Here is a 19,752-nt window from a genome sequence, read left to right on the forward strand (position 1 = left end):
AACCAACATTGCTAATATTGAGGGATGCTCAAAGCTGAAGCTTAAATGACATCTAGAGAGTCACAGTTTTTTACTGACATCTTCTAACTGAAAAATAAGAGGCTTGTCATACAAATACATACTCATCCTGGTATTTCCTTTCAAACTAAAGTAATGTTATGCTATGCAGACTATTGAAAAGAGTAACAATAGCAATAGCACTTATTCAACATTTTGTAGTGCTTTACAATGCCCTCTAAGTGGTTTACAGAATCAACATAATGGCCTCAATAATTTGAGTCCTCATTTTATTGACCTTGGAAGGTTGGAAGGCAGAGTCAACCTTGAGGTGGTTGGGACTGAATTGCTAGCAATTGGTAGAATTAGCCTGCAGTACTGCATTCTAACCATTGTGCTATCTCGGCTTTTTTGTATGAAATATTAAGAAATTTAAAGCACAAAATAAGAAAAAGAAAAGATCAAAAATAGTTTACTTCAATACTTTTCATTTTGTTTTCCCCCTACTTTTTTTGCTTACACGTAGGCGCACTACTTTATACCTTGTCTTTAGTTCTTAAAACTTCTTACCTCATTCTTTTTCAAGATTGCACCAACTCACTTTCTTTTTCTTGACCCATTCACTCTTTGCTTCCATATATTTAATTTGCAATTCTATCTTCAACTATTTACTCTGTATGGTAATGCTGGTCCCATATACTTCTGTTGTAACATCACACATTTTTGTATTCATAAACCACTCATCTATTCATAAACCACTCATTCTTGACCCTATCTGTTTGTTGTACCATGCAAGTGTCTTAAGTAAAGGATTCTCACTGCATTCGGTGGTTATTTTTCTCTTTACGTGCCATATCCACTTAGCAAAACAGGAAGAAGCACCCTCATATACACAACACTTCTTGCTTCTTTTGGCAAACATGAATTCCTTACAACAGATCACAGGCTACAACTCTTACATGAAAATAGTTGAAAGGGTGAGAAAACTGGAGGCTTCCATGTTTAAATAAATAATCAGTACTATTCCTATATATTTGAGTTATTTATGTATAAAAATGACATCTCACTGGTATTCCTAAAAACAGTCTGGAAAATATCAACTGTCAATAAGGAATCCACAGATAATGATACAGGGGCATAATAGTAGATCTTTACTTGATATTGAAATGCAATATTGTAGTAATATTATTATAGTTAGCTAAATATTGCAGCAATAATAGCAATGTAATGAACCTACAACCAGAATCATTTTTCCATTCCTGATATTGCATGCAATACTTTTACTCTTGCAAAAATTGTAATATATTTGTTAGGAAGGTACTTGGAAGAACTTGATGTATGTTGTGGGAGGAAGGTTAGAAAGATAAAACTAGAAATGTGAAGGATGTAAACAAAACACAACATTAATAAAGATGAGTTGTCTAAACTGTTCTCTTCCTGGTAAAAAATTACAGGCCACAAAGTAATGAATATTCTTTTCAACCAAAATTGATGGATCAAATTTGGATAGGGCCACTTCTTAAGGGGAAGCTGTTAGAGGCAAAGAACAAATGGACAAATCAAAGCCAGAGAGGTCGGATCTCTGGAAAGCTCTTTTAAGGAAATAAAATATGTAGATAATCTATCAGCGAATATGGAAGAATTTGGACAGGAACTATGTGTTATATTTAGCTTTTCCCCTACCCATTTGCCTTGGCTTTCAGCTTATTTAATCCTTACTTACTTACTTACTTACTTACTTACTTACTTACTTACTTACTTACTTACTTACTTACTTACTTACTTATTTGTATTAATACATAAGACGCTTGACTGGATATGAATTCTCTTCCACTTCCATTAGGTATAAGTTATTTCATTAGTCTCATAATAACTCATAAGTTATTTCATTACCTCCCAGAGACCAATTAGAGCACACAGAGTCGGCCTCCTCCATGTCCTGTCAGCTAAACAATGCAGCTTAGTGGGACTGCAGGGAGGGCCTTCTCTGTTGCTGCCCCGACTTTATGGAATCAACTCCCCCTCAAGGTCCGTATGGCCTCCACCCTGCTGGATTTCCATAAGGCCACAAAGACCTGGCTATGTCAGTGGGCTTGGGGGCCCTAAATCAACCACTAGCTTGTCCATGTGTATGAATGATTAATACGTAAGATGTTGAATTGTCTTAAGTTTTAATTAAGATATTAGAAATTAGTTTTTTTCTTGACTTCTTTTTCTTGTTGTTGTTATTTGTAATTTTATACTGTTGTAAGCCATCCTGAGTCCTTTAAGATTGGGCAGCATAGATGTCAAATTAAATAAATAAATAAATATTCACTTTTTAGGCAGGAAATTCACGATTAAAAGTGTATTTTTTCTTTACAGGTATAGTAATAATAATAATAATAATAATAATAATAATAATAATAATAATAATAATAATTTATTAGATTTGTATGCCGCCCCTCTCCAAGGACTTACCGTATTTTACAGATTATAAGATGCACTTTAGTTTTTGGGGAAGAAAATAGGGAAAAAATAATTTGCCTACCAGATATTGATCTGGCTAGTCCTTAGTCTGGTCAACTTCAACACATTAGTTTGCTAGTTTTGAGCGTGCGTGCTTGCTTTTTATTCCCTGGTTGGGGATAAAAAACAGTTTATAAAACACTTCACTTCTCTCTCTCTTCAGAGAGAGAAACAGTGGGAAAAGCAGGCAAAGGGAAGATTGCTTTGCTAGTAAAGCAGGGAAGATCGCTTCACTGGCGTTAGGGCTGAAAAAAGGCTTCTAAAGCACAGAAGACCAGCTGATTGTCAGAGGGAGAAGGTGTGAAAAATACAGACAAAGGGAAGATCACTTACCTAACAAAGCATGGAAGATCGCTTCACTCATTATCATTTCATTAGGGCTGGGGGAAAAAAAACTTAGTAAAAGCTACATTTGGAGTATAAATATAAATTTTCAGCCTCTTTTAGGGGGGGGGGATTACTTCTTATACTCCGAAAAATTCCATTATATACCATTTCATAGTCCTTTACTGCCTTCTCTAAGTGGTTTACAGAGTCAGCATATTTTCCCCAATGTTATGGGACCTCATTTGCCAATCTTGGAAGGATGGAAGGCTGAGACAACCTTGAGCCAATGAGATAGTGGCTCGGCAGTCAGTAGAAGTATCCTGCAATACTGCATTCTAACCACTGGGCTACCACAGCTCATACAGCCTGCAAGTGGAAGTATCAGTTATAAAGAGCTGTATCTTGCACACACAAACAATATTAGCATTTCAGCACAAAAGATAATTTTGGCTGGGAATGAAGCTAGATACACACATATAGCTAACAAGTGAATTACAGTGATGCTTATTACTGTACAAGCCTAGTGTGGTGTACAGTATATTTACAATAATTCTAATGGTTAATTCTTTATATGTGTTCAACATATATAGAGAGGATGTACTGTTATGCAAATTATGTAAACAAAATTTAACTATATTAACAGAATTTTAACTAAATGAATCAAACCCAAACTTTATATTATATTATGAAATAAAATATTAATCCAAAGTGTGTGTGTGGGTAGTTGTGGAGTAGAGAAAACATGTTAGAAACACTTGCCCCCCGCTCCATGGAAAATAAAAACAGGGAAGCGGCCTGCAAAATTTGAAAGATTCTGTTGCTGTAACTGAGTCTGCTGCCTCGAGTCTGCAGAGAGGGGCGGCATACAAATCTAATAAACAAACAAACAAACAAACAAACAAATTACAATAACCTTACATTAACAGCTGACATCAATCTTGCAAGTCTGGAAGCTCTTTCTTCCTCCTTTACTTTTGTTTTCCTGGAATCTAGGGATGGTCCTTCCTTTAGACTCAGATCTCTCTTATCAGATTATTATCTAGTCCTTTGATGGTGAACCTATGACACACGTGCCCAAAGTGGCATGTGGAGCCATTTCTGCTAGTACGTGAGCCTTGCCCTAGCTCAGCTCCAGCATGCATCTATGCTCTGGCCAGCTGATTTTTGGATTGTGCAGAGGCTCTGGGAGGGTATTTTTGGCCTCCGAAGGGCCTCCGAGGGGGGTGGGGGATGCCTTTTTCACCCTTCCCAGTCTCCACGAAAGCCTCTGGAGCTTGGGGAGGGTGAAAAATGGCTTTTCTGGGCCCACCGGAAGTCTGTAAATGGGGATGGGGGGGGGATTGTGTGCATTGGGGGTCATGTGCAGGGGCAGGGTGCATGGGTGATTAAATTACGGGTGTAGGCACACATGCACAATAGCGAATGCACGTACACTTTTGGCACCTGAGGTTTGCCATCACTGATCTAGACTGTAGCTCTTCTTCCCACCTCCCTAGAGCAGTGTTTCTCAACCTTGGCCGTTGGAAGATGTATGGATTTCAACTTCCAGAATTCCCCAGCCAGCGTTGCTGGCTAGGGAATTCTGGGAATTGACGTCTACACATTTTCTAACAGCCAAGGTTGAGAAACAGTGCCCTAGAGAGGCAGGAGAGAGTTTGAAAGCAACAGTCTCAGCACAGCTGAGACCCCATCATCCTGGAGTGATGTCTTGCAGAACAGATTGCTGCACGACTGATTTAGACTTTATTCCTGATTCATGCTGTACTGGAGAAACAAAGTAAAGCAGTAGATGCAAGGCTAAAGTAGATTCAGCTCTAGTTCAGGGTCCTGGTATGAGCATATGAAGAACTTTAGAACTTATGAAGGAATGCCATCTTTTCATAACTTTTTACCTTTATGCCAAAATCATATAGGATGTCCTGCTTTGAATGCTTCTCTCCCATTGAGTTATAGTGAATAGCACTCAGGGAAGCATCTTGTGTAGGAGGAGACCAATTTTTCAAACTTGGCAACTTTAAGATGTGTGGACAGCTTCCAGAAGTCCTCAGTCAGCATAGGGAATTCTGGAAGGCAAAGTCTGCACATTTTAAGGTTGTCAAGTTTGAAAAATGATGATCTAAAATGTTGAGAGTCAGACTAAATTAGCAATATGTGATATAGTTATCTGAGAATATCACCTGAAATGTCCTGGTTTATCCATTTATTTCCTGAAACTTTTGCTAGGGCAAAACTTTGGATTCCATTTTCTGAAAACCGACATCCTCCTCCTGATTTTTACTAACATTAAACTAATTTCCTGGGAGAATATTCTGATTTTGTTTTGTTTTGTTTTGCTTTGAAAGCTCTGTGGAAATTGTGCAGTTATGACATATATGCATCATGGAATATAACTCCACTAAATGCTAAATATTCTTTTATTAATTTGTGCCTTGTGAGTTTTTGCTTGCTTATATCTGCTGCACAGGGTTAGGATACAATAAAAACACCTTTCAGCAATCACACTATCTGAGTGATTTAAAACAAATTTGCAGAGCAAGAAAGTAGTTATAAAACCCCCCTAAAAGTATCTCTTCTTCCAGCCTCAGTGTCAGTGGAAATGAATTTATGGCATGCTTAGCAAGACTCTTGACTGAACACCATACAAAGGAAATCAGAATATGTTTCAATAAATTATTGTAAAGTATGTGCATAATGTATTTGGATTTAGTGTTGCATATTATATAATGATGCACTATGATAGCTAGCTCCTTACATCAAAACAGAAGCAAAAGTATTTTACAAAGACAATTATAGTAAGGACTTCACTATTATGTATTTTTTTAAAAGAGTATAGCAAAATCTGCATTTTTATAAATCAGAACTGCATTGAATATTTTTCCGGATTCATATTTTGTCAGACTAGAAATGTGAGGTGGATATTCCCCTTTTATCTCAGACGTGTTTAGTAGCATGCCTTTTGCTAAGCTTTGTTGTTTTAGTAGCTTTCTCACCCACCTTCTGTTTTTGTTTTCCTGTTTTTTTCCAGGAAGATTATCCAATCCAGTCAGGGATCACATCAGGTGTGGGTTGTAGACAGTGAAGGGCTACCAAAATGTTTACTACCACACTGTGGGCGTGGCTTATGCAGGACGCATTTTCTTTCAACATCTTTCAGTGCAATTGTGTGCTCTGGGGTGGAGCTCCATTTTCGCTACCCCACTGCGTCCCTCCCCCGGTCCGGATATCAGCCCACCCCTCATTGTAGATCCTTTTGCTGCTGATTCGCTGGGGGTCAGGCAGGGTGCGTGCATGTCTTTCGCGCACACATGCCCAGAGCAGTCAAAAAAAAATAGTACAGAAGCAAAATCTAAGATGGTGGTGCCCATGGACCAGCACTGACAGAACTGGCTCTGTGACATCATCACTGGTTTACTAATGGCTGTAAAGAACTGGTTAGAACCAGCAGGAACTCACCTCTGGATCACCTGCCTTGCCAAAATATGACCCCCTTTCCCTCACTCCACAATAATTACCTATAAATGATACGTTTGTGTGTATGCCTGCGCATATCATATTAGCTAATAAATATGTCTCAAAAGTGCTTTTTTCCAAAGGCAACTAGGCTGCTTTTTTCCTTGAGGTGGGAGAAGACATTTCACTTCTCATCCAAGAGGCTTCATTGGTGCTGAAAGATAATAATAATAATGATACCAATAAGAGAAGATAGTAGAAATGCTGAAAAGGATAATCGTAATGCAGCCATAGTTCATGGGTAACTAGCACAAGGGGGAAAACTGTCTTTGTGTCTAGTTGTTTTGCAATGCCGTGCCCTCTAGCACTGTCTTGAGGAAAGGAGTTGAAACAGTTTATTTCCAGGTTGTGAGGGGTCTGTAGATATTTTCTCAGCCCTCTTTCATACCCTTGCAGTATACAGGACCGCAATGGAAGGCAAGCTGGTTGCAATTGTTTTTTCTGCAGTCCTACCTATCATGGAGCTCTTGCCTCACAATCAGGAGTTTGTGAGTTCAATCCTAGGTGTTGTGATTCAGTCTGAGGCTCCTCAGGGAACGGCTGGAAATCTGCCGGCTCCATGCTCAGAGGGGGAGGACGAGGAACAGGAGGAGGAGGAGGACCAGGCAGACAGGGAAGAGGAATGCCAGGACGAAGAGGAGGGAGAACAGCCTGAGACCCCCGGGGGGGGAGCTCTCCCCAGCGAGTAGCCTGGAATCCTTAGATGAGAACGCACAAGCCATCATTGATATGAGGCAGAGAAGGGCCTCCCAACGAAGGGGACAATTAGCCAGGTATTTCCATCCCTAACAGGCAACAGCTGGGTTTGGGTGTGGTTCTCCTCAGAAAGGTTGAAAAGGCAGGCCCGCCCTTCCTGTATTGTGGAGAGTTATCTTTTGGGAGTTCTGTGACCTTGCTTCGATCCTTGGCGTCTCTGATTCTGGTTTGTGGCCTCGAAGGCTGAAAACTTGGGGGAGGCGTGGGTTTTATTATCTACAGTGGTGTGTGTGCCAGCAAGAAGCCTGTTGTATTGTCTGGCCATCGTGACTCTTCTGTGAAGCCTCATAGCATTCCAGTTTGTAAGAACAGTTTTTGTTCTCTGTGTTTGTTTTCATACATATAAAGTGACTTTGCTTTTTACCAGCGTGTCTGGCTGCTTTTTTCAGTTGGTGTTGAAGTCTGGGGGCACCCAGACAGAACACCAGGTAGAGGCAGATCTAAGGTCTCCTGCTTGGTCAGGGGATTGGACTAGATGACCTGCAAGGTCCCTTCCAACTTTGTTAATCTGTAAGGTGTTGAAGTCTGTACCAGTCTTGTTTGCTTGCTGTACCAAGAGAGTTATATAGGAGTACAATTGAAATTGTACAAATGAAACAAATGAAAGTATAATAAAAGAAGATGCCCTAAGAACAAAATGAAGCAACAAATACATGTTTATTAACACTGGATTTCAAGGGATCTTTCCATATAAGCAATTTTTGATGTCATCTAGCCATTGCTATGGCGATACATCATTAATGAAGGCTTTCTATCACCATAGCAATGGAATCATTACTATGGAAATACTTGTATATGGAATTAATTCCCCCCCAACTCCTTGCTCATTTAGACTGCTTATTACAAAAAGACAAATCTAGGTGCTGGGAGAACAGAAATACAGAAATCTGTAATTTGAATAGCTCACATACTATTATTTATTTATTGAGAAGACTTTTAATATCTATATAAATATCCCAGGAAACTTGAACTGAAAAAATATCTAAATATCTGTGATAAAAGTTATTCAGACCATAGAGGTCTTTGTTTTGTATATCTCTAATGCTTATTTCTTTATTCATCTAAAAGTTCCGAGTCAGTGCATTCCACTATATTAGCTTCATTCTAAGATTCAACTATGCACTGCTTTCTTATATATGATGAAAGCTCTTATCTTTCAGCTGCTCATAATAGATGACTCTTTCATTCCTGGCAGTAGAGTTCAGAGCATCAGTGGACCCTTCAGTGGACCCTTCACCAACGCATGATAACAACCCATAAAGGGGATTTATTGTATAGCCCTAGGATAGGGGTGTCAAACTCGATTTCATTGATGGCCACATCAAGGCTTGTGTCTGACCCCAGGGGGAGGGCTGGGCTTGTGGCCAACTCAACATCACTCCTGTGGTGGCCCAAGAGCTCTGTCAGTGAAATGGGCTCCCAAGCTCCATTTTCAGCTTTGACAGTCTCCTGTCTCCCTCTGCCAGTAAAAATGGAGCTCCGTTTTCACTGGCTGAAGGCAGTAGAGGGTCATTGTGGCTGAAAGTTGAGTCTGGGAGAGCTGCACATGCCCCTTCCGAGCTCCGTGTTTCCTGGCAGAGACACTGCAGGCTGGTCCTTTGCTGTTTCTAGGGCAGCCATGCATGCCAGATCTAAGCACACAGGCCTTGCATTTGACACCCCTGCCCTAGGAAGTATGTGGTTGCAGAATAAAACAATCAAATGAATTCCAAAATGAGCAAGTACAGAAAAGTCTACGGCTCCAGTTCTCGTAAAGGGGATACCAAACTCTTGACCCAATTTAAGCTTGGAAAACCTCCAGCAGATTATCTTTGACCACCAGAATTAAGAAAAGAAAATGTAGAATGATGAAGAGTAATGTTGGCTAATCTTTTTATTTGTACTGATCAGACAGTGTAATATCCTTCAGGATCAGAGTCTAGTCATTGTAGTTCTGATCTACAAAAAGGCAGGAATGCTTTGATCTACCTAATTACAGACCAACCAGTCCTCTTAGAATTATTAACAGGCTGTGCATAAGCCATCTCTAGGAAACACTGTGTTAGAATGGATGGAGCAGGATAGAATATTAAGAAAGAGCTTAGTTTTTGTTTAGGAAAGTACACAGAGATTTAGGAATTACCTCTGCAACATCTGGTTAAACAATATATGTACTGCTCAACTTAGAACAATAAATGGGTCCAACATTTCTGTTGCTAAGTGAGACATTTGTTAAGTGAGTTTTGCCCCACTTTGCGACCTTTCTTGCCACAGTTGTTAAGTGAATCACTGTAGTTGTTAAGTGGCCTCAATAATTCACAATTGTTAAGTGAATCTGGCTTCCCCATTGACTTTGCTTGCCAGAAGGTATCCAAAGGTGATCACATGACCTTGGGATTGCGACCGTCATAAATATGAGTCAGTTGCAAGTGTCTGAATTTTGATTGCATGATCATGGGGATACTACAGCAGTCATAAGTATGAAAAATGGTCATAGGTCACTTTTTTCAGTGCCGTTGTGACTTTGAATGGTTACTAAATGAATTGTTGTAAGTCAAAGACTACCAGTATCTGGTCCTTTTAAAATGGGCGCAGTTTGCTTGACTTCAAAGGAACTTTTGTCTCTGTAGCTTTGAAATACTTATGTGTCTTGCTCATCTGTAATCAAAAATTTATAGTAGGGATGTCAAACTCAAGGCCTGTGGGCCAGATCCGGCTTACGATGTGGTTAGATTTGGCCAACAGAGCTGCCCTGGAAATATTGAGGGACCAGCCCCAAGCAACTCAACCCCCAGCCGGCTCTACAACTTGGTGGTGACCATTTGTGCTGGAACATGGTCAGTCTTAGAACTGCAGGACTGCCTGGGTGCCAGTGAGGGAACAGCCTCACCCTGGAGCACACTGGAGACAATGAATCTCCCTAGCCCTGCCTGGGCCGGCACAGGTACCAGAGGAGTGACATCTAGCTGGCCACACCCACCATAGCCATGCCTTCCGTTCTGTGTACGTCCTCTTGGAGCAAAACCACTGACCAAAAAGTCCACTATTTCATGGTAAAATCACACTCTTATTGGCAAAAGTAGCAAAAAGCAAAAAACAGACTGAATGGCAAGAATATGCCGCCCCGAGTGTACGGAGAGGGGCAGCATACAAATCTAATTAATAATAATAATAATAATAATAATAATAATAATAATAATAATAATGATGATGATAATGATGATAATGATGATAATGATGATGATGATAATAATAATAATAATAATAATAATAATAATAATAATAATAATAATAGTAATAATAATAATAGAAGAAAGGAGTAACCCACCTCTGCCGTCAGGCATGGGGGAATTGAGACATCTCCCCCGGGCCTATACAGTTTATGCATGGTATGTTTGTGTGTATGTTTTTGCTTTTTAATAAGGGGTTTTTAGTGACTTTTAAATTATTAGATTTGTTATACATTGTTTTATTGTTGTTGTGAGCCACCCTGAGTCTACGGAGAGGGGCGGCATACAAATATTATTATTATTATTATTATTATTATTATTATTATTATTATTCTTCTCTCTGAAGTGAAACATAAACAAAGTCTGGGAAAAGTGCCAACCCGGCCTAATTGCATTCCTTGGTGATAACAAAGGCAATTTATCATTCAAGAGAATAAAACAGTTCAGTGGAATCTAAGACAAACATCATCCAGCAAAGAATGTCTTTTAGTAAGGCAGGAATCATGTTCTAAAGCCTTGTTCAAGCACAACCCCACTCTACAACCTCTTCCATGAACAGCGTTGAAACCCCACACCCAATTACCCAAAATCCTTTGCATTTATACTGACTGGAAGTGACACCACACTCCAAAGAGGTAAAGCTCTAAGCTTATTTCCTTTTACTATCCAGGTCCTGTTGTCTTCATAGAAATCTCCTATTTCTAGCATCTAATAATTTCCACTCTAATGTCTTCCCCATCCTCTGACTGAGATCTCCCCCCCCCCAATTGTTATATCAGCCCCCTCTGGTGGTTCTTCGGGTTCACTCAGGTCACTTTTCCCCACATTCTCTGCATCAGCTGGCAAACCCACTTACCCAGGGTATCCAGAGGGCCCTGGCTCATTCTCCTCAGAATCTGACATGACCAGAGGTGGACAAGGAGCACTCACAACACCACCCTGTCAGCTGCAACCACCCAGCCATGCCCACACTGGCCCTCCTGAAGTCAACCACAACCCTTATGCGGCCCTCAATGAAATTGAAACTGACACCCCTGATTTACAGAGTAAATTTATTTATTTATTGGATTTGTATGCCGCCCCCCTCCCGAGACTTCTTAAGGTAGGCCTAATCCACAAGGATTGCTGCTTGGTGTGGTTTTAAGACAGAGCCCTTCCTAAAACCTGGCACATAATTCTACTTATGTTTCATGGAGTGGGGACCACAGCAGAAAAGGTTCTTGTCAGTCTTCTCATGTAAACCAGATACGAGATACCAGACCCAACAAGAGGAATCAATTCTACTTGTAAGGCAATGTTAACAGACCATTTTAATGTAAGGCAACATTAACAGACTGTAGTTTGAAGGCACAAACTTCCTGTCTTTTAACTACTTGATTCATTAGGGTGGGACTTTCTTAAGTTTCTTTTTCTAACTGCTAAGCGACTGTGGGCACTTGCTTCTCTTGCCCAATGGTTACCTAAAGAGCATATATTCGTCTTTCCCCCAAAATAATTCATAGGTTCCAATATAGCTCTCTACCTGGGTTCTATAAGATGACGTTCCTTAGTAGGTGGGACTTTTACCTTGTTATCCTAATAAATGGGAGGGATAGATATAGCCAGGGAGAGACAGACCCTCAAATATCTTGGTCCCATGTTATGTTTTATGAAATGAATAGTGTATTGTATAGTATAAGAAAGATCACTGTGTGTGTGTATAATTTGTGTGGTGTAATGATACAGATTCTGGGTAAGGAGAAGAGAGACTCGGATTCTAATCCAGGGTTGTCAAACTTGATTTCATTGAGGACCACATCAGGGCTGTGTTTGACCTCAAGGGGGCTGAGGTGGGCCCCCTTGAGGGTGGGCATGGCCAACTTGACATCACTTGTGTCAGGGGTTCTTGTGGTGGTCAGTGCTCTGACAGAGAAAACGGGCTCCATTTTTGGGAGCTCCATTTTCACTGGCAAAGGGTTGGAGAAGAAAATGGAGATTGGGAACCTATTTTTGTTGGAAGAGGCACCACGGGCCAGTCCTTCACAGTTTCCAGCATAGCCTCATGGGCCAGATCTAAGCAACCTGCGGGCCAGATCTGGCCTGCAGACATTGAGTTTGACATCCCGTAAGATGTTGAAGACCCATTGTCAAGCATGGAGGGATTGATTTCTTCTCTTATCTTTCCTGACTCAACATATGAGATTGGTATGATTGTTTTAGAATTGTTAGTTTTTTATAATAATGGGATTTTTAATATAGTTTATATTGGATTTGTATTTTATTGTATCTATTGTTGTTGTGAGCCACTCCAAGTCCTCGGAGAGGGACGGCATACAAATCTAATAAATAATAACAATAATAATCTCTGTTCTCATCCATTTCAATCAGAGACACCCGATAGGGCAGTGATGGCGAACCTTTTTTTCCTAGGGTGCCAAAAGAGCGTGGGCATGCGCTATTGTGCATGTGTGAGTTACCACACTCATAATTCAATGCAGCTTCCCCTGCATTCCAGAGGCCCTCTGGTGGCCAGAAATGGCCTGTTTCCTGACTTTTGGTGGGCCCAGTAGGCTCGTGTTTCACCCTCCCAAGGCTCCAAATGCTTTCCTGGAGCTGGAGGCTCACCGGAAGCCAAAAATGCCCTCCCAGCCTCTCTGCAAGCCAAAAATCAGCTGGCCGGCACACACATTCATGTCGGAGCTGAGCTAGGGCAACGGCTTGCATGCCAGCAAATATGGCTCCGTGTGCCACCTGTGGGGATCCTGCGATAGGGAATCCATTTTATCTTTCAGCTCAACCTCCCTCACCATGGTTGTTAGTGTGCAGAACAATAGGAAGGAGACCTTTGTATGCCATCTTAAGGTCCTCTACAAAAAAAGTAGGACTTAAACCAAAAAAACCAAATGTTTGTCTGTGTACATGAATGTGTTATTTCTTTGTGATGTTCACTTATTTTCTTGCATGGGCTCACAATAAAGACATTCTAAGCAAAGATTCTGTTTTGGTCTTCTCAAGGTCCTCGAGTAGATTAGCAAGCTGGTTCTTATCTGTGTTTTTCCGCCAGTTTAAGTCTTGGCAGTAAGCCCAGAATCCAAGGGCAGCAGAAGTAGAAGAGACTTAATTGTTAGATCTTTGTAAATTTGGGTGAGAGAAATTTGCAAAGAAGCCATAATTTCTCATTTTTATTAGCATAGAAGAAAGTGTTGTGGCACTGAATGAAAGTGGTATTCTGCAGAGATCCTTGGGGCTTGGCAGCCCATCTGCAAACATTAAATCCACTTTAGAAATTGGGATATGTACCCATAGGCTCAAAGAGATGGCTAATCTCTTAAAACTGTCCCGTTTGGTGGATATTTGTAGCATTGTTTTGAATAACGAGCACAATTTGGTTGATTGTAAAATATAACATGATTCTGCTTGGTTTATCTCATCAGACAAGTTTTGACAAATCCATTCCCACAGTGAGAGGTTGGGGTTTTTTTTTGCTTTCCAAAGACTGGACACAACACAGCATAGAAAAATGTACATAACGCTTCATTGCATTAAGCACCTTCCCCAACCACAGGCTAATGCTTTAAGTCAAGTCTGGGATTCTCCAGATGTCGTATAAATATGTCTTTAATCTTTATTTATTAATATAGGAAAATCTATACAGCTGCCTACTCATGGTGACTCTAGGTGGTTACATCTGGCACCAATGTAGAAGAAATAAAAATAATAAAATAACCCCCTACCCAGGTGGTGGGTGGGTTGCTCCCGGTTCGGATCAGCTCTCCTGAGCCATTAGTGATGTAAAAAGGTGTCACGAACCCGGTTCAATCACCCATCCAAACGTGGGTGACACCTTTTTCCCCCATGAATTGTTCATGATCTTTTCTGGTTGTTTTTGATGGCTTCCCCTGTTCTGCTCTCTCACCCACCCCCAGACTAATACTCACCTATATTTTTTCACCCAAGGCATAGCTGATGAGCTACTCAGCTGTGTTTTGGGCTGAATTTCCCTATAGGGGTGGGCTCCTGTGGAGATAGCAAAATCGCGGATGGAGCCACAGGTGCATCCGTGTTTCGGCATGTGTGGAAGTAAAAAAACCTCATTGAAACACAGATGCATCTGCGGCTCCGTGTGCGATTTTGCTATCTCCACAGGTGTAGAAGCAAAATTGCGCTGACCCTGCAAACACTCATGAGCCGCAGCGGTGAGCCCAATTTAGTGTTCCAGCTAGCAGCCCACCCCTGTATGCGTCGAAGTGAAATCTGACGTATGGATGCTTGTGTGAAAGAAGTGAGAATACACATGCAAAATGTCACAATGTGCACTGGTAGGGAAGGTAAGTGGAGCCCACTCCTGCCTCTACCCCTAACAATACTCAGTCCTTTGTACTCAATCTTGTAATATGCAGTTCAAACAAAGTCTCAAAGGCCATGAAGTGGCATACAACCCTTTCCCTTTTCCCAAAGTTCTGGCACTAGTTGGGATGAGATGTTGTTTCACTGTGGTTACACCTCTTCTACTTGCTGCAAACTCTTCCCTGAAGCAGTGCTGCTTTTGAGCATTCCAGCTGAGCTTCCAAGCTGTGTTCCAGGAAAGGATCCCATCAGGATATGCTGCTTACTGTAGCTTGCAGTCCTGTTTTAGTTTAGAAACAAAAACATAAGAAGAATGGTTGCAGGATTTGGGTTTGGCTAATTAGCGAAAAAGAAGGACTAGAGGTGGCGTGAGAGCAGTATTTCAATATTTGAGAGGTTGCCACAAAAATGGGTGTGTGTGTGTCAATTTATTTACCAAAGCACCTGTAGGCAGGACAAGAAACAATGAATGGAAACTAATCAAGGGCAGAAAAAATTTGGAACTGAGGAAAAATTTCCTAACATTATATGTTGGACATTGATACAATTGAGTGGGTACAGAGGGATTTCACTAGTACTCCACTCCAATAGAATGCCTTATGCCACCAGGCTTGAAATTTTGGGCTTGGACTACCTAGAACCATGCTGCCTACAGTACGACCTATGCATAGTACACCAAATTGTCTGCTAAAACGCCCTATCTGTCAATGACTACTTCAGCTTCAACCACAATAATACACGGACAAACAATAGATACAAACTCAAGGTGGAGTTCTGGAGACCTCACCTACAAAAAGATATTGACAAAATTGAACGGGTCCAAAGATGGGCTACAAGTATAGTGGAAGGTCTTAAGCATAAAACTTATCAGGAAAGACTTAATGAACTCAATCTGTATAGTCTGGAGGACAGAAGGGAAAGCGGGGACATGATCGAAACATTTAAATATGTTAAAGGGTTAAATAAGGTTCAGGAGGGAAGTGTTTTTAATAGGAAAGGGAACACAAGAACAAGGGGGCACAATCGGAGGTTAGTTGGGGGAAAGATCAGAAGCAACATGAGAAAATATTATTTTACTGAAAGAGTAGTAGATGCTTGCAACAAACTTCCAGCAGACGTGGTTGGTAAATCCACAGTAACTGAATTTAAACATGCCTGTGATAAACATATATCCATCCTAAGATAAAATACAGGAAATAGTATAAGGGCAGACTGGATGGTCTTTTTCTGTCATCAATCTTCTATGTTTCTATGTTTCTGTGTTTCTAATATAAACTGCTCCACACTCGATTGCAGAAAATATGACTTCAGCAACAGAGTGGTCAATGCCTGGAATGCGGTACCTGACTCCATTGTTACTTCCTCAAAACCCCATAGCTTTAACCTTAAACTGTCTACCATGGACCTCACCCCATTCCTAAGGGATCTGTAAAGGAGGCGTGAATAAGCGCACCAGCATGGCTGCTGTCCCTGTCCTATTCTTCCCAATTATTTGTACTCTCTTCTTGCATTCATGTCCATGTTTATATTTATACATGCCATATCATACATGTTTGGCAAACTAAATAAACTAAATAAAAAATCTCTGCATGTTGCCTTTGCTTCCTTGCCTGTGTGCTTTTTGCCATCTCCTTTTCTCCTATGTGTTGCGAGTGTCCCATGTCAGCCTCAGGAGGTATCGGATCTGAGGATGAGGAAACGGAGGCTTTGGTTTACCCTGATTTAAGAAGGTTGTCAGAGGGCAGTGGGGACCAGAGCATGGGAGACGATGATTTAGAAGTTAGCATGGAAAGTAGTTTATCTTCAGATAATGGGGGGATACCTGACAGCCCATGGGTTAATTCTAGGTTCTGGAGATTTGCTTAAAAAAAGAGAAGAAATTAATGGGGGGGGGGGGAGAGAATTGAATCTGCAGGTTAGAATTGTGTAATAGGTGAGACATAATTTCCGGAGATGATGGAAGACATGCTTGCTTTCAGACGAACTGTGTAGTTGAAATATGGCCTGAAAAAGTAAGCTTTTGATAAAACATGACAAAAAGTAAGCTTTTGATAAAACATGACAAACTGTGTTAATTTAGATTAGAAAGAACTCTGAACAAAGTCTATAATACTGAGTTACCCCTATGCTTGTTGGAGAGATTTATAGCTTTGCATTTTCAGCTCGTTAGCTAAAAATGTGACTTTGCATAGTAAGATTTATTGTGTGTGATCTCGTAACTGTTACCATCTATTCAGTGTAAAAGAGAATAAAAGATTTACTTGTTTAAAAAATCAAAGCCATGAGAAGACATTTGTGGATTTGCATCAGATACACCAGAACACTATGTCCCATGCACATTCTGTCTTGGCATTTGCTTTTATATATGCTAAGGGTCTGGATGGGGTGAGGCTGCCTCTGGATTTCAGCATGTCCTTGAAAATGCCAGGGTGTGGCTCAATTATCCTAGCAGCTGGAATGCCAGCATGGATACCTCTCAGTAAATGAATGCAGGCATGAGCCAATCTCTCAGGTTTCTAGGGCTGTAAACTTTTACAATCCTTTTGGAAAAAAACATATGCTGAGCCTTGGGGAAGTGGGGTGGGAAGGATTCCTGCCTGGCTTCAGCTGCTTTTGAAAAGAACAAAGAATAACAGACCAGGAAGGGACCTTTGAAGTCATCTAGTCCAACCCCCTGCTTGAGTAGGACATTCTGTACCAGGGATGTCAAACTGGCAGTCTATGGGCCGGATGTATCACATGCAGGCCACACCCACCCCAGCTCTGCAAATGCAAAACATGTTTGCATCCCTACACCACTTCAGACCAATGGCTGTCCAGTCTCTTCTTAAAGGCCTCTGGTGATGGAGCACCCACAACTTCTGAAGGCAAGCTGTTCCACTCGTTGATTGTTTTCACTAATTTCTCCTTAGTTCTAGAGAGGTGTGCTGCCTCCCTGGAGCTAAAATCTCTGACATAACTGAAAACCTCACCAAAATACTCAAACCCACGGACTACTACCCACTATTGGTGATTCATGCGGGAACCAACGACACAGGGAAAGACATGAACCAAATTATGAAAGACTATGACCACTTGGGCAACACAATCAGAAAAACAGGTGCTCAGGTTGTTTTTTCTTCCATCCTCCCCACTAGAGGACGACACCACGCCAGAGAACGCAAAATCCTGCAGATAAATCACTGGCTTAAAGGATGGTGTCGCCATAAGAACTTTGGCTTCCTCGACCATGGCCTGCACTATCTCCAAGAAGGGCTTCTAGCAAGCGACGGGCTACACCTCACTAGAGTGGGGAAGAACCTCCTAGGCAACCGACTAGCCCAACTCATCAGGAGGGCTTTAAACTAGCTCTGAGAGGGGAGGGTGACCAAACTATATGACAAAACACTGAACAAAACAAGGAAGGGGAACGGGACAAGCCTACAAACAAACCTGAGAATAAAAAATTTCTACCTGCAAACAAACACAAACATCTAAAATGCCTGTACACGAACGCACAAAGCTTGGGAAACAAACAGGATGAACTGGAATTATTAATACACGAGGGCCAATACGATCTAATTGGAATCACAGAAACCTGGTGGGACGAAACACACGCCTGGAACACACAGATAATGGGTTACAACCTCTTCAAGAAGAACAGGTCAAACAAGAAAGGAGGAGGTGTTGCACTATACATCAAAGACCACTACACTGCCACAGAACTACATCCAACCAAAGATGATAACCCCCTAGAAATCATATGGGTCAACATAAAAGAAAAAAAGAGCAACACCACAATTGGAGTATACTACAGACCACCCAATCAAACAGACACAATGGACGACCTCTTCACATGCCAACTAACAGACATATGCAACAAACACAGCACGACAATAATGGGGGACTTCAACTACCCAGACATCAACTGGAAAACTAACTCAGCACCAAGCGGAAAGTCTGCCAAATTTCTTTCCAGTCTAGCTGACAACTTTCTAACCCAAAAAGTTGAAACAGGAACCAGAGGGAATGCTATATTAGACCTAATACTAACCAACAGGGAAGAAACAATAGAGGGAACAGAAGAAGAAGGGAAACTGGGAGAGAGCAACCACGTCATCCTCAAATTCAACATAGTGCAATCACTAGTTACTATACCCAACACCACTACAGTCCCAGACTTCAGAAAAGTGGACTTTAACAAGCTCAGAGCGAACCTTGAACAATGCCCCTGGAACGAACTCTTAGAAGGAAAAACCACTCAGGAAGCCTGGGTGATCCTAAAAAACAGCATCATAGACGCCCAAAACAACGCAATCCCCATGAAAAGGAAAAACAGGAAAACCAAAACTAAACCTGCATGGCTAAACAAAGCCCTCGCAGATGACATAAAAGGAAAAAAAGCTAAGTACAAACAATGGAAAGAAGGACTCATAACCAAAGCGGAATATCAGCAAACAGCCAGTTCCTGCAAACAAAAAATAAAAACAGCAAAGGCACAATATGAACAACACCTTGCAGCGGAAGTCAAAGACAACAAAAAAAGTTTCTTCCAACACATCAACAATAAGAAGAAAATCAAAGAAACAATCGTCACACTAAAAAACGAAGAGGGTAGAGAAATCACAGACAGAAATGACCAAGCACAGCTACTCAACGCCTACTTTGCATCAGTCTTCACACAAAAGGGAACCTCCCTCCAACCAATCTGCAATTTAACTGCAACAAACTGCCCCAGAACCGAACTCAACATAGACAAAAGCACAGTGAGGGACTACCTGAGGGAACTCAACGAATACAAATCACCAGGGCCAGACGGACTTCACCCCAAAGTCCTAAAAGAATTGGCAGACACCATAGCGGAACCACTTCTCCTCATCTACCAAATATCCTGGACCACTGGAGACCTACCGGAAGACTGGAAGCGAGCTGACGTAGTCCCCATCCACAAAAAAGGCAAAAAGACCGACCCAGGCAACTACAGACCAATCAGTCTGACCTCTATACCTGGAAAAATACTGGAGAAAATAATCAATAAACAACTTACCCACTTCCTAGAAACAAACAAGATCATATCCAATAGCCAGCACGGATTCATCAGAAACAAATCATGCCAAACCAATCTCATATCATTTTTCAA

The 19,752-nt window shown here is 41.2% G+C and overlaps 1 protein-coding gene across 1 annotated transcript in view; it reads left to right on the forward strand.

Moving 5' to 3' along the window:
• Positions 1-19,752, forward strand: part of DNTT (DNA nucleotidylexotransferase) — a 392,355-nt gene that overhangs the window by 203,947 nt on the left and 168,656 nt on the right. The gene's annotated exons all lie outside the window — the stretch shown is intronic.

Source organism: Erythrolamprus reginae, chromosome 5, assembly GCF_031021105.1.
Source record: "Erythrolamprus reginae isolate rEryReg1 chromosome 5, rEryReg1.hap1, whole genome shotgun sequence".
NCBI lineage: Eukaryota > Metazoa > Chordata > Lepidosauria > Squamata > Dipsadidae > Erythrolamprus > Erythrolamprus reginae.